This window comes from Galeopterus variegatus, unplaced genomic scaffold (assembly GCF_000696425.1).
Source record: "Galeopterus variegatus unplaced genomic scaffold, G_variegatus-3.0.2 Scaffold1423, whole genome shotgun sequence".
NCBI classification, from domain to species: Eukaryota; Metazoa; Chordata; class Mammalia; order Dermoptera; family Cynocephalidae; genus Galeopterus; species Galeopterus variegatus.
In genome coordinates, this window is record NW_007727534.1 from 133,722 (window position 1) to 147,895 (window position 14,174).

A 14,174-nucleotide genomic window follows, 5' to 3' on the forward strand; every position below is an offset into this window, starting at 1 on the left:
TTACAATATTATACTTACGGTGCCCACAACCTGAGCATACTAATGTGAGTACTGGGCTCTTCCACCTGCCCTGAAGCCTTGAGAAACAATTTCAAATAAATGGAAACCACATTCAGATAACTGTTTTCTCTGTCTAATCAGGTTATTATATATTTAAAATTTTAAAAATGTGTCTTTCCACTGGTAAAATGACTTAAATTCATGTGACATGTAAGTAACTTTATTCAGAAGAACATATGTCTTATCTTCAAACTGCCTTACTGTTGGGATGGTATTTGGCATAAAATATGGAAAGGTCAAAGTGCATGGAGTATACTAAAATTTAGTCTTGTAAACATTCCATTTCATCGGATAGAAAAGATAGATGTGTTATCCATTCATAACATACAAAAGAAAGAATAAAATACTCTTAAATTGGATACCCTTCAGCATTTTTGGATAAATTACATAAATGACTTAAACTGAGTTTTTTATGTATACTTGATGTTTGAATTAAGCCACTTAATTTTTTGCAATTTTTGTATTTATTTTGCAGTTTCCTGTACAGAAAACTACAGAAGTTGTGCCAAAAAACAGAATTAGATACAAATTCAAATATTTTTTAAATGGATTTGAAGTCAAGTACCTGACTATTTTCATTAAACATGAACATTTTTAACATATTGAGCTGAATTCTTTTTGCCTATTAAGGGAAGATTTTAGTATGCTATATTCACTGAATTGCCCTGGTTTGGCTATGCCCTGACTCCCCACAAAATATGTATTTAAAGTTCACATGATTAATTTGCCAGGGGAAAAGTCTAACAGTGAAAAGAATACTTTAGTTTCACAAGCAATGTGTTTCATGTTTAATTTTGTTAGTAAAAATTTGAATCTTTTATCTGGTTCATCCAAGGAACGGAGAAAGTGATGCTTTAGGTGATGTGACTTCCTCAGTTAGAGTTCTGTTATTTCTTGATAGATTTTCAACAGCCTGTGCCCATCCATCCTCAATTGCCCAAGACATAATTCCAGGTCAGAAAGACCTTATGGTTTTATATGATCAAAGAATAGAATTTGAAACTCCACGCTTTTCAAAGTAAAAAAGAATTCTCCCCTACACATTTAAGCATGCAATGCATATGGCACACACTAACTCAAAAAAGTTATGGCAAAGTAAACCTACTTGGAAATAGAGTAATTTGTCTTTTAGGGTAGAAAGGACAAGCACATCTTGGAGCAGGAGAGAAACAGAGATAGAGACTATCAAGAGGAAGAAATTAAAGAAACTGGACTAGCAAGACCACGTAATAGGTCTCAGCAAGAGAAAATGGAGAAATTTCATGAGAATTAACCCTCAGCCTTTGAGGTTATTCTTTGTATTGAAACTCAGTTGTTTTAAAGAGTCTTTATTACTAAGGACTTGATTTTCTCATAGCCGAGGGGAAAAGTTCAATTACTGTACCAATGTAATAGCCCATTTTAAATCATCTTTTGTGTAAAGATGGAGTTGTATTGAATTTGTCATACTCAGAATGAATCTGGTGCAAATGAAATTCTTGTCAAGGGACATTAACTTTACAATTTTCTCATTTGCTATAAAAGCCTCATAAGTACCAAGATTTGGTACAGACTGTAACTTATTATGAACCAAGTAGAGAGGGGAGGAGCTTCCTGTGGGTTTAAGAGCAAGTAGTTTCTTTACTTTATTATATAGGGAAATTTTTTAAAAAGTCTTTCAGTCTCCCTATGGTTTTCTAGGGTTAATTAGATGCTACTGGTTTGTTGTTTTAACTCATTTGTTTTCTAGATTCCACTATCTAATATATTTTAATGAGTTTCTTTATGTCAACCCTATTTTCCCATTGTTAACCATCCATGTGCTAATCAAACAATTAACTTGTCATTCATTTTATGACATTCTGTAAAAACCCATAGAATCTTTCTGGAATTAAGGGGATGCAGTTATATTCAGATCATAAACACTGTTTTATTGAAAGTTTCAGAACTAATTTGAGTAAAGAAACAAAGCCAAAATAGGAGATAGCATACTATGTAAATAAAGAGAGTATTTAAGAATTATTGAATTTAATAGAAATTGACATGCTATTTCAATGGCTTTTAGAGATTCAGATAAAGTGAGCTGTAAGTAATTTTAAATGATATATCTCAACTGCTGTACAATATAAATTCCTTAGGATCTGATAAGTATATCATCATTTTGTATTATTAAATAATATCATTCAACACTATTAGTACCTAAGCTTAACAAACAATTTTAAAGACATTTTTCTCTCTGTTTAAGAGATTGTTAACATCTCTGCAAAATTTTGAAGAATCAAATTGTGAAGAGTAAGGGACTACCCATTCATATACAATGAATCTGTCAACTCCCACCTACTTTGAGGAAGACACTTTAGCTTGCTTCTCTAGCCACTCTGACAAAGAGCGAGAAAGTCCTGCTGCATTAAGGGAAGGCATTTTTTGCTTCCCTGGAATGGATTTCTCCTTGGATAAAAGACCAGAGCACTGTCTACACTGTCCTGGCCATATGCATCATTGAACATGGCTTCTGCCACTTCCAATCTCCTGAAATAAAGTGTACCGCAGTGATCCATCTATCACACTGAACAGTGATCACCATTTCTTAAATGGTGGTCTGTTTTGGCTTCGTAGACATCATCAGCACTTGCTGCATTTCCAGAATTTGTCTGAAATTCACTTAATTGTCTCTTTCCTAGTTTCTTTCTCCTCTGAACTTCTTCCTTCAGAGTTCTCTCCTGAGCTTTCTATTCTTATTACTCAACTCTCGTGTCTTCTCATGTCTTCAGATATGACTTCAAAGCCACCTACCTCCAATCTGTGTCTTCTGCCCAAGCTGCACATATGTATTCAAAGGCTAGCAGGCCACCTCCATTTGTGTTTCCATTTCAGATATCTCAAACTCATCATGCTCAAGACAAAATGCACAATTTTAACCTCTCCAAACCTATGTCTCCTTTGGGGGCTTTATCGTCATAAGAGAAACCATCACTCATTAAGTTGCCAGAAACACGTCCTCTCGCCTTTTGCTACAGTAATAAGGTAAGTAACGAGCAATAGAAAAACAGAGTTCACTCATGATACAAGAAATTGAAGTACAGGCTCTTTTTAAGTTCCTTTTCCTCCATCCACAGTGGCTTTATCCTAAAGGACCAAGATGACCACATATGTTCAGGTTGTGTACACAGGATGTGGGCAGAACAAGGAGGAAAATGTTGAAGGGCAACATCCCTCCCAGCTGGTACACACTCAAGCTTTATTGGAAGCTATAAACAGCTCTTCTTTCATATGTCATATGATCCCCGCTTGCTGTAAAGGAATCTTGGAAGCTGAATATTTTACTTTGAAGTCTCTACAGCAGGGGACGTAGCAGGTTGTGAGGGCCTTTGGGTAAGCAATCCACCAAGTCTTCTGTACTTTATGCCAAGCCCCTAATTTAATGTGGATTATCCTAAGCCTCTCTTAAGGATCTAATTTGGGTCATTCCTTTCCCAGATGTCTTATTCATTCATACTCTCAACTGTTTTTGGAGTGATCTTCCTATGTATGTAAAAACACCCATTACATCAGCTTTATTTATTATATTTTATTTTTATTGAAATGCAGTGATTATACATATTTGTGGTGTGCAGAGTTGAATATCAATACATATATACAATGTGTGATGATCTGACCAGGGTAATTAGCATATCTGTCATTACAAAACAATAATTTCTTTGTGATGAAGACATTCGATCTCCTCTTTTCTAGCCATTTGATAACATGCAGTAAATTATTGTTGATTACAGATGCCTAGCTCAACTGTACACCACAGAACTTATTTTTCCTATCAAGCTGTTTTGTGTCCATTATCTGGCCTCTCACTGTTGCCCCCACTTCCCTTCCTCTAGTAACCACAGTTCAAGCAGATCTGTTTTATGTTTATTTTATTTTGTTTTTTCGTTTTCAGGCCCTCACCTCTTCCTGTACCACCTCCCAATGTCCCCGGCGAGTACCAGAATACAAAATCATCCTCCATCAATATATATCTAGGGAGGTGTATTCCCCGGAATTTAGCTATTTTATGTCTATGTTTCACCAACTTTAACAACAGTATGACCTTTCGGATTATCTAGTACTTTCCTATGTCACAGCAGAAATAAAAGATCCTTTCACATCTTAACTAGAATTAAAACTCCAGACTAAGTATCCATCAGCATCAAATGTTTTCAAATGATTATCCAAATTATTGATTCTATTGTATAGACATATTCCAATTTATACGTCCTATTTGTATGTAGATTCATTCCATTCTTAATTCTTTTTCATTTACATAATTAGCTTTTTCTAGCACTCTGAGCTGAAGGTTGTTTTTTATTTTTATTGCTTCTTCTTTGTAAGAGACTTGTGCTCTGAATAACGTTTTGGACATTCTTATAAGTTTTGATATACACTGTTCTGTATATCAAATAACAATTGTCATTCTTTATTTCATAATGAAATTTTTAATTATTTTTTCATAGAAGTCACTTAGAAGAGACTATATTTTGATTATTCATTTCTATATGAATTATACTAAAAGGTATTTTCTGGATTATTTTTGTATATTGAGAAATATTAAGGATTATATTCATTTTATAATAATTTTCAAATTTATAAGTAGAATCCAAAAACTTGGGAAAAATGTTCATTCCTTTTACTGACAATAAAAGTGTAGATTTTTTGAATCACAGAAAGATTTGTGAATCTTCTGGCCATGTATGTATGTGTTTTACTGAGTTTATATTTGTAATTCTAGCTATTTATGTATGTATGTAAATTATATTTTTTCAATATATTATCTGCGATCTAAAAGATTCTCTCTTTCTTCATTGAAGATTTTAAAGTTTATAACAAAATAATTTTCAAGTAAAATATTAAGTAAGTAGCATAACTAGTACACAGAAAGGACAAAACATAAGAATATAAAGAATTAACATGTAAATCTGTCAGTATTTGGGAGACTGCCTGTAATCATATAGTTTGTTACAATGTCCTCTGAAAAAGTCCTCACTGAAGGAGCAGGCTTCCCACTGGGGTGGAGGTTGAACAAAACGCCTCAGGATCCAGTGCTGAAGTTGTTCTTTCATTCTCTGTCAATTACATCTAGAGGCTTTTTTGGCTGACATGAGGCATAATAAAAGCAAACGCTGCTCACACATGGTTCTTACAGATATATTCTTCTATTAAACAGCTTTAAACGTGAGTCTCATGCAAAGTTCAATTTTATGATATACATTATTTGACTTATTCTTATTTGAATCTTCCCATTTGACCTTTAGATAAGTTCTTAGAACACAAAGGCTTTCCTCCAAAGGACCCTTCACCCCATTTAAAAGTTAAAATTACTTCTACTTCTGAGAAGATAAAGTAGAAGTTTTTCTCTGTTCTCCCCTCTGAGCACAACTGAAAACTCTGGACATTATATATAAAACAAACGTGAGAAGACAGATGAGCTCCTGAGCTTAGGACCCAGTAATGGCACTTTGGTGAGATCCTTGAGTTTCCTTTTTGCCTGACAGATTCCACAATTGGAGCCGAAGGCTAAGCAACCTGGGAACACCAAAGAGCACAAATAATAAATGCCCAACATAAGAATCTGAAAAGAGCATCCTTGCAAGACAGAAGACTTTGAGACAAAACTGACTATTCTAGCTAAACACCACATAAGAAACTGTGGGCCCACACACCCAAGCCAGCAAGGCTGAGCGCAGAATCTAAACATCTACCCTCCTAAGTAACAAGGAGGCATGGCTCCCTAAACTGCATGGTGTCAGATGAGGACTAGTGGAGTCAGGACTTTCACCAACACCCGACAGTAGGAATGCCAGCTCTCTCAACAGGTGTCAGTGGAGGCCTCGTGGGGAGAGTAAAGAGGCACTCTCCCCCGCAGCCAGAGATTCACCTGTGGAGGGCCAGAGGTGCTACCCCAGCAGTACTGAGCACCCTCTCCCCAGTTATTACCTGGAGACATAAGGGGGACCTAAACTTTTACAAACTCAGATGGCAGTAGCAGTGTAGTGTTCACCCTACCCCGATGGAGCAGTCAGAGGAACCCAGCTAGAACAAAAAATGCAAAAAAAAGTCTAGAATCCCATAATCTAATAACAAATATATCCAGATTTCAATAGAAATAACCTGTCCTAACAAGAATCACAAAACTCTCAAACAAAATAAAGGAAGTCAGTAAATAATGCCAACACTCAGAAGACATGTTAATTTAAAGTGGTCATTATAAAAATGCTTGAATGAACACCTATAAGCCCACTAAAACACATGCCAAAAAACTGCAGATATAAGCCCTATCATATCAATTCTCACATTCAATGACAGTGGTCTAAATATAATTAATTAAAAGACAGAGATCGGCAGAGTGTATTTTAAAAACATGACCCAAATATATGTTATCTACAAGAAACTCCCTTCAAACATAATCATTTAGGCAGGGTGAAAACAAAAGTGGAAAAAGATATTGCATGCAAACACCAATCAAAAGAAAACAGTAGTGACGGTATTAATATCAAATAAAGTAGACTTTAGAAAAAAGAAAATTACTAGATTCAGAGGTGGACATTATATAACAATAAAAGGGTCAATCCAACAAGAAAACAGCAATTCTAGGTGTGTATGCACCAAATATATTGTAAGCAAAACATGTGATGTAAAAAGTTATAGAACTAAAGGAGCAGTACAAAAATCATCATGCGTAGTTGAACACTTCAACATTCTTCTCTCAACAATCGATAGAACAAGTAGACAGAAGATTAGCAAGAATACAGAAGAACTCAACGACATCACTCGCCAACCACTTGTAGTGGCATTTTAAAACACTCCACCCAAGAACAGCAGAATACACCTCCTTTCTAAGTGCCTACAGAACATAAACCAAGATAGATCATGTCCTGAGCCATAAAAGTAACCTCACAAAATTTAAAACAATTGAAATTATACAGAGTATGTTATTTGACCACAGTGTATTCAAACTGGAAATTAGTAACAGAAAAATAACAGAAAAATCTCCAAACAGTTGGAAACTAAACACTCCACTTCTAAATAATTGTGAATCAAAAAAGAAGTCTGAAGGGAAATTTAAAAAATACACTGGACTTAATGAACATGAAAAGTTGACACAGCAATATCTGCAGGGCACAGCTAAAGGAGTGTGAGATGAAAATTTATAGCACAAAAAGCATACATTAGAAAAGAGAAAAAGGCTAAAATCAATAATCCAAGCTACCACCTCAAGGAAAATAAACCCCAAACAAGCAGCAGAAATGAAATAACAAAAATAAGAGTAGAAATCAATGAAATTGAGAACAGAAAAACAATATAGAAAAATCAGTGAAGAGCTAGCATGAGTACTCTGAAAAAATCAATAAAACTTCTAACAAGAATGACAAAGGAAAAGAGACGATGCAAATTGCCAGTGTCAGAAAGGACATAGGGGATGCCATTACAAACACTGCAGATATCAAAAGAATAATATGAGAATACTACAAACCACTCCTCATCTATAAATGTGACAACTTTAAGGTGGACCAATTCCTCAAAAAACATACACTACCACAACTCATTCAAATTGAAGGAGATAATTTAAATAACCCTACACCTATTAATGAATCAAATCCATAATTTAAAAACTCCCCCAAAAAGAAATTTCCAACTCACATGGTAGCACTGAAAGAGTTACAAATGTTTAAAGAGGAATTAACACCAACTCTACACAATTTCTTTCAGAAAATAATGGAAGATGAAACACTTTTCCAATTCATTTTATAAAGCTATTATTATGATACCAAAACCCAGCAAAAAAGTATAAAAACAAACCCTACTGTCCAATGTCCTTTATGAATATAGACACAAAAATCCTTGATAAATATTAAAAAATAGCAATATATAGGAAAAAAATTATCCACCATGAGCAAGTGGATTTATTCCTAGAATAAACCTTGTTCAATATTTGAAATCGATCAATGTAATTCATCATATTAACAAGTTTTTTAAACATCATGTGATCTTATCAACTGATACAAAAAAGGCCTTTGACAAAATTTATCACTCATTCATAATAAAAAATGATCAGAAAAATATTAATGGAAGGGAATTCATCAACTTGATAAAGAGGTTCTACAAAAAAATCCTACAGCCAAGTATACTCAACGGTGGAAGACTGAATGAATGCTTTCCTGCTAAGATGAGGAACAGATGACTAGAACTTCTAACATATTGCTAGAAGTTCTAGCCAATGGAATAATGAAAAAAAATCACACAAATCACAAATAAAAAATGAAACTATTTACAGACAACATGATTGTTGCTGTGGTTTAAATGTGCCCCCAAAAGTTCATGTGCTGGAAACTTGGTCCTCATGTAGCAGTGTTGAGAGGTGGGACCTTTGGGAGGTTACTTGGCCATAAGTACTATGCTTTCATAAATGAATTAATCCTTCATAAATGAATTATGGATTAATGGGTTATCAAGGGAATGGGTTAGTTATCATGGGAGTGGGTCTGTTGTGAAAGCTAGTTTGACCGTCTCTCATGAGCCCGCTCACCTTGTGATATCCTGTGCATTCTTGGGACCCTACAGAGAGTCCCCACCAGCAAGAAGGCCCTCACCAGATGCTCCTCCTGAATCTTGGACTTCCCAGCCTCCAGATCTATAAGAAATAAATTTATCTTCTTTATAAATTACCGTCTTGGGACCCTACAGAGAGTCCCAACCAGCAAGAAGGCCCTCACCAGATGCTCCTCCTCAATCTTGGACTTCCCAGCCTCCAGATCTATAAGAAATAAATTTATCTTCTTTATAAATTACCCAGTCTCAGGTATTTTGCTAAAGCAGTACAAACAGACTGAGACTTAGACTACAGTCTAATGTGCTCAAGGGAGAAACTTGAAGGACAAAATGGTAGTGGCTCTTGGGTAATAAAGGAAAAAAAATGAAAAGTCAAAGGAGGATGCTTGAAAAATGCTGCAAGCAGAATTGACAGGGTCTGACAATGGAACTGCGTGTGGGAGCAAAGGAAACAGTTGGCTATGGGGACAGGAATTCATAACTATGTGCTAACTTTTGAGTGGTTTCCATGAGTCAACTTTCACAAATAGACGTGAACTTTATCCTCTCACAGTTCTAGTAGCTAGAAGTCCTAGTCAAGGTTTCACCTAAGCCACACCGTCTGAAGACTCTGCAGAAGAATCCTTTCTTGCCTTTTCCAGCTTCCATGGCCATAGGATTTCCTTGGCTTGTGGCAACACAGCTCCAGTTTCTGCCTACCTTCATCTTCACACAACTTTCTTCTCTGTTGGTCTCTCCATTCTCTCCTTTGCTTACAAGGACACCAGTCATTAGATTTAGGGTGGATCCTAAATCCAGTGTGATAGCATCTTGGCATCCTAAACTAATTACATCTTCGAAGACACTGTTTTCAAGTGAGATCACATTCGGAGCTTCCAGTTGGACACAGTTCAGCCCACTAGAATGCCCAACAGAGGTCTGACAAAGTTGCAAAAAGAATGGATAAAAACACAGATAGATTTTCTAACAAATTGTGCTGCAGCAAGTGGACATCCATGGGGAAAAGAAAGCCCCAAACTGAATTTCACGTATCGTGCAGACGTGAACTCAAAATGGGTTATAGACTTAAACATAGATCATAAAATTATATATATATATATATATATATATATATTTACAAAAAAAAGAGACTTCACTTAGTATGCAGAAATGAACTCAAATTGGGTTATAGACTTAAATGTAGATCATAAAATTGAATATGTATTTTATATCTCTATATATCTATGTAGATATAGATATATAGATATATATTTTTTTTATTTGTAAGAAAACGTAGGACAAATGTTTCATAATGTAGTGCCGGGAAAAGAGTTCTTAGATTTAATTAACATAAAAAGCACATTTCATAAATGGAAAAATTGATGTTAGACAATAAAATTAAAATCCTTTTTCTGTGAGAAAGGATGTTAAGACCAACCACAGACAGAGAAAATATTTGCAAACTATAAATCTGAAAAACTATATACCTGTCTAGGGTAAACAAAGAATTTGCAAAACTCAACAATAAAAAGAAATCAATTAGAAAATGGTGTAAAGATGAAAAGACACTTCATCAATTAGTATACACAGATGGCACATAAGCACATGAAAAGATGTTTATCAACATTAGAAATTAGGGAAATATAAATTTAAACCACAGTAAGATATCACAGTACACCTGTCAGAATAGTTAAATGAAAAACAGTAACAACACCTAATGCTGGTGAGAATAGAGAATCTGGATCTCTTGTACATTGCTGTGGGAATGTAAAATGGTACAACCATTCTGGAAAACAATTTGGCAGTTTTTTTACAAAGCTAAATATATAATATATATCTAACCATACAACTCAACAATGGATATTTATGCCAGAGAAATGAAAACTTATGTGCATGTAAAAACATGTACACAAATGTTTATAAAAATTCTATTCTTAATGGCCCCAAACTGGAAACAAACGAGATGTCCTTCAATGTGTGAATGGTCAAACAGAGCACTTCCACACTGCACAATCTTAGTGGGCAGAATGGACAGCAGACCCCTCACTAACTATGTGAGATGATGGCTGGGTTAATTAACTTCATTGTCATAATCTTTTATCATATACACATATACACATATATAAAATCATCACATTGTACACCTTGAATATATACAATTTTTATTTGTCAACTGTACCTCAGTAAGTCTGAGGAAAGCAAAAATAATAAAAATAAATAGTAGAAACCTACTGCTGCATTGTAATAGCTAGAACAGATGTTGCTAGGACAGGCGCTTTTACTGTGGGGTAAAAATGCCACATCACATGGCAGCAAACGGAGAAAATGCTATAGGGCATTACCAAAACATGGTGTCATTTATGTGGTTCGGAGTTCCACTTCTACTGAGTGCTGTTTATGGCTTTATGCCTGCCAAAGAGAGAATTTTCAACTTGAAATGTGATTCTCTACTTGACTGTGGACAGGTCATCATAATGCAGCCTAGTATAGCACTGATGGATATATATCAGTTTGTAAGTGTGGAATGTAAACAACTACAAACTTATTTCTGAACCAATGGCCTCTGATTCTACACATTTTGGTTAGTGCCCAAACGGCAAGCACTATTTAACAGTCATGCAGGGTCTCAGGTAACATGCTAACAATGGGTACAAGACTTGGCATTACAGTGACTCTATATTGCAGAAGTATGATATTTCATCAAATGCAAATATATGGCAGGTTTCTTGGCATCCATTTTTTGGGTGGAACATTTACAGCAAAAATAATAGATTACCAATCAGATCCAAGTGGACAATCCAGGAAACAACATAAAGTCATAACAGGTTATAGATGCCCAGCTTTAAGAAACAAACCAATCACCAATTCCAGACTGCCTGTGGAGGAACCACCTCAGGATATAGAACCACAACCAGGAAATGATAAGCTATTATCAAAACAGCCCTTAAAAATCAAAGAAAGCATGAAGCTAAGAAAGCTGCAAAGCAGGAAGCAAGAAGTAACAAGCATCCAGATTGGGCATCTCCCCTTTTCCCACAGAGCGCACCAGGAAATAGAAACTCTCAGTCAACTTCTGGAGACCTTGAAACAGACAGACAAATGAAAAAACTAAAGAAGAAATTGAAAGCAATCAAACACTTGAGAGAACAAGCTGTAACTGGAAAATAGCTGGAAAAACATCAACTGGAGAAAATTCTAAAATGTTCATCCTCCAGGGGCTGGAAGATTCTAAACTTGGATTTAAAGATTCACAGAAAGCAATCTGGTTACCAGTAGTCAGTCCAAACATATCTAATGGCAAACCCACTAGCTTAGTGGAGTATCCTTGTGTCTCAATGTTCACCTACAACTCTATTTATCCAAGATTTAAAAAAAAAAAGTGTGTGTGTGTGTGTGTGTGTGTGTGTGTGTGTGTGTGTGTGTGTGTGTAGGGTTTGAACCATGCTAACATATATTGTCTTAATGTATTTACAAATTTAAGCATAAAATAAGTTTCTGTTTCCTGATTTTTTTAAAAAGGGATATATAGCCTACTAAGTTTGAATGTGAGGAATATTTTCCATACGTTTCTAACTGAAGAAATTTTGGGGTCAGTTCTTGATCAGTAAAATATTAGGTGCACAAAAATTAAAGCAACCTATTTATTTTATTTGCCTTTCATTTTTTAAACAAGTTACCCACACATATTTCTACTTTAGTATGCATAAAAATATTATCTGTGATTCTGCTGCTGACCCAATATCATGTAATATTTATCAGTCAATATTATTTTAGTGTGTAAATTATTCCCTTAACATATATTATATCATAATTTTTATTTCTTACAAACACAAATATATGGAAAGTAAACAACATGCTCCTAAATGACCTGTGAGCTCATGTTCATAAAGGCTGTGCCCAACACTAGTTCCTGAAGTGTTTCACCTATATTATCCCTTAGTAATTTTACAGTTTCAGGTCTTATACTTAAGTCTCCAATCCATTTTGAGTTGATTTTAGTATATGGTGAGAGGTGCATGTCTAGTTTCATTCTTCTGCATATGGATATCCAATTTTTGTCAGCACCACTTGTTGAAGAGGCAGTCTTTTCCCCGATGTAGATTTTTGATGCTTTTGTCAAATACCAGATGGCTGTAAGCCTGAGGGGTGATTTCTGGGTTCTCAGTTCTGCTCCACTGGTCTGAGTGTCTATTTTTATGCCAGTACCATGCTGTTTTGGTTACAATAGCTTTGTAGCATAATTTGAAGTCAGGTAGTGTTATGGCACCAGCTTTATTTATTTATTTATTTTGCTGAGGATTTCTTTGGTTATTTGGGGTCTTTTGTTGTTCCATATGAAAGATAAGATGGTTTTTTCCATTTCTGTGAAGAATATCATTGGTATTTTGATGGGGATTGCATTGAATCTGTAGATCGCATTGAATCTGTAGATCACTTTAGGTAGTATAGACATTTTCACAATGTTAATTCTTCCAATCCAAGAGCATGGAATATTTTTCCATCTTTTTGTGTCTTCTTTAATTTCTTTCAGAAGTGGTTTGTAGTTCTCATTGTAGAGCTCTTTCACCTCATTGGTTAAACTGATCCTCAGGTTTTTTTTTTTTGTGTGTGTGTGTGTGTGACAATTGTAAAAGGGCTTACTTTCTTTATTTCTCTTTCTATTAGTTCATTATTGGAGCATATAAATGCAACTGGTTTGGGGGCATTTATTTTGTATCGTGCAACATTACTGAAGATACTAGCCAGCTCTTGGAGTTGTTTTTATAGAGTCTTTAGGTTTTTCTATACATAGTATCATGTCATCTGCAAATAGAGACAGTTTGACTTCATCTTTTCCAATCTGGATTCCCTTTATTCTTTTCTCTTGCCTGATTGCTCTGACAAGTACTTCCAGCACTATATTAAATAGAAGTGGTGAGAGTGGGCATCCTTGTCCTGTGCCTGTTCTTAAAGGAAAGACCCTCAGTTTTTCCCCATTCAGAATGATACTGGCAGTGGACTTGTCATAGATGGCTTTTATTGTGTTGAGATACTTTCCTTCTATATCTAATTCGTGGAGCGTCTTTATCACGAAGAGATGTTGACTTTTGTTAAATGTTTTTTCAGCATCTTTTGAGATAATCATATGGTCTTTGTCCTTAAATTTGTTGAGTGAAATAAGCATAGAAGGATAAACACTACATGTCCTCACTCATAAGTGAGAGATAAGAGAGAAAGAAAGAAGAAAGTCCACAGTAGTGTGTTGGACTTGCAGAGGGAGATAACACACCTTGGGCTACAAAGTGGAGTAGGGGAAAAGGGAGAGGGGGATGAAGGTGGAGCATAATTTGGTGGGAGACATGGGGTACAAACACAATTTGTGGTAAGGTGCATGCTGCCTGTATGGATCTGGCCTTCACATCTTGGAGTGACAATCAGCTTTGTATATAATCAATATTCATAATAGCCAACAAAAAATTCAGGAAAATTAAATAAATAAATAAGTATAAATGACCTACGGGTCCAAAAAGAAATTATACAGAAAATCAGAAAATTTATTGAAACTAATGAAAACAAAGACACATCATATGAAAATCTGT

At 35.2% G+C, this 14,174-nt stretch overlaps 1 pseudogene; it reads left to right on the forward strand.

Annotated features, from left to right (window-relative positions):
- The window catches only part of LOC103593815, a 29,219-nt pseudogene extending 17,349 nt beyond the window's left edge, over positions 1–11,870 (forward strand).
- Positions 11,871–14,174: the final 2,304 nt, after the last annotated feature.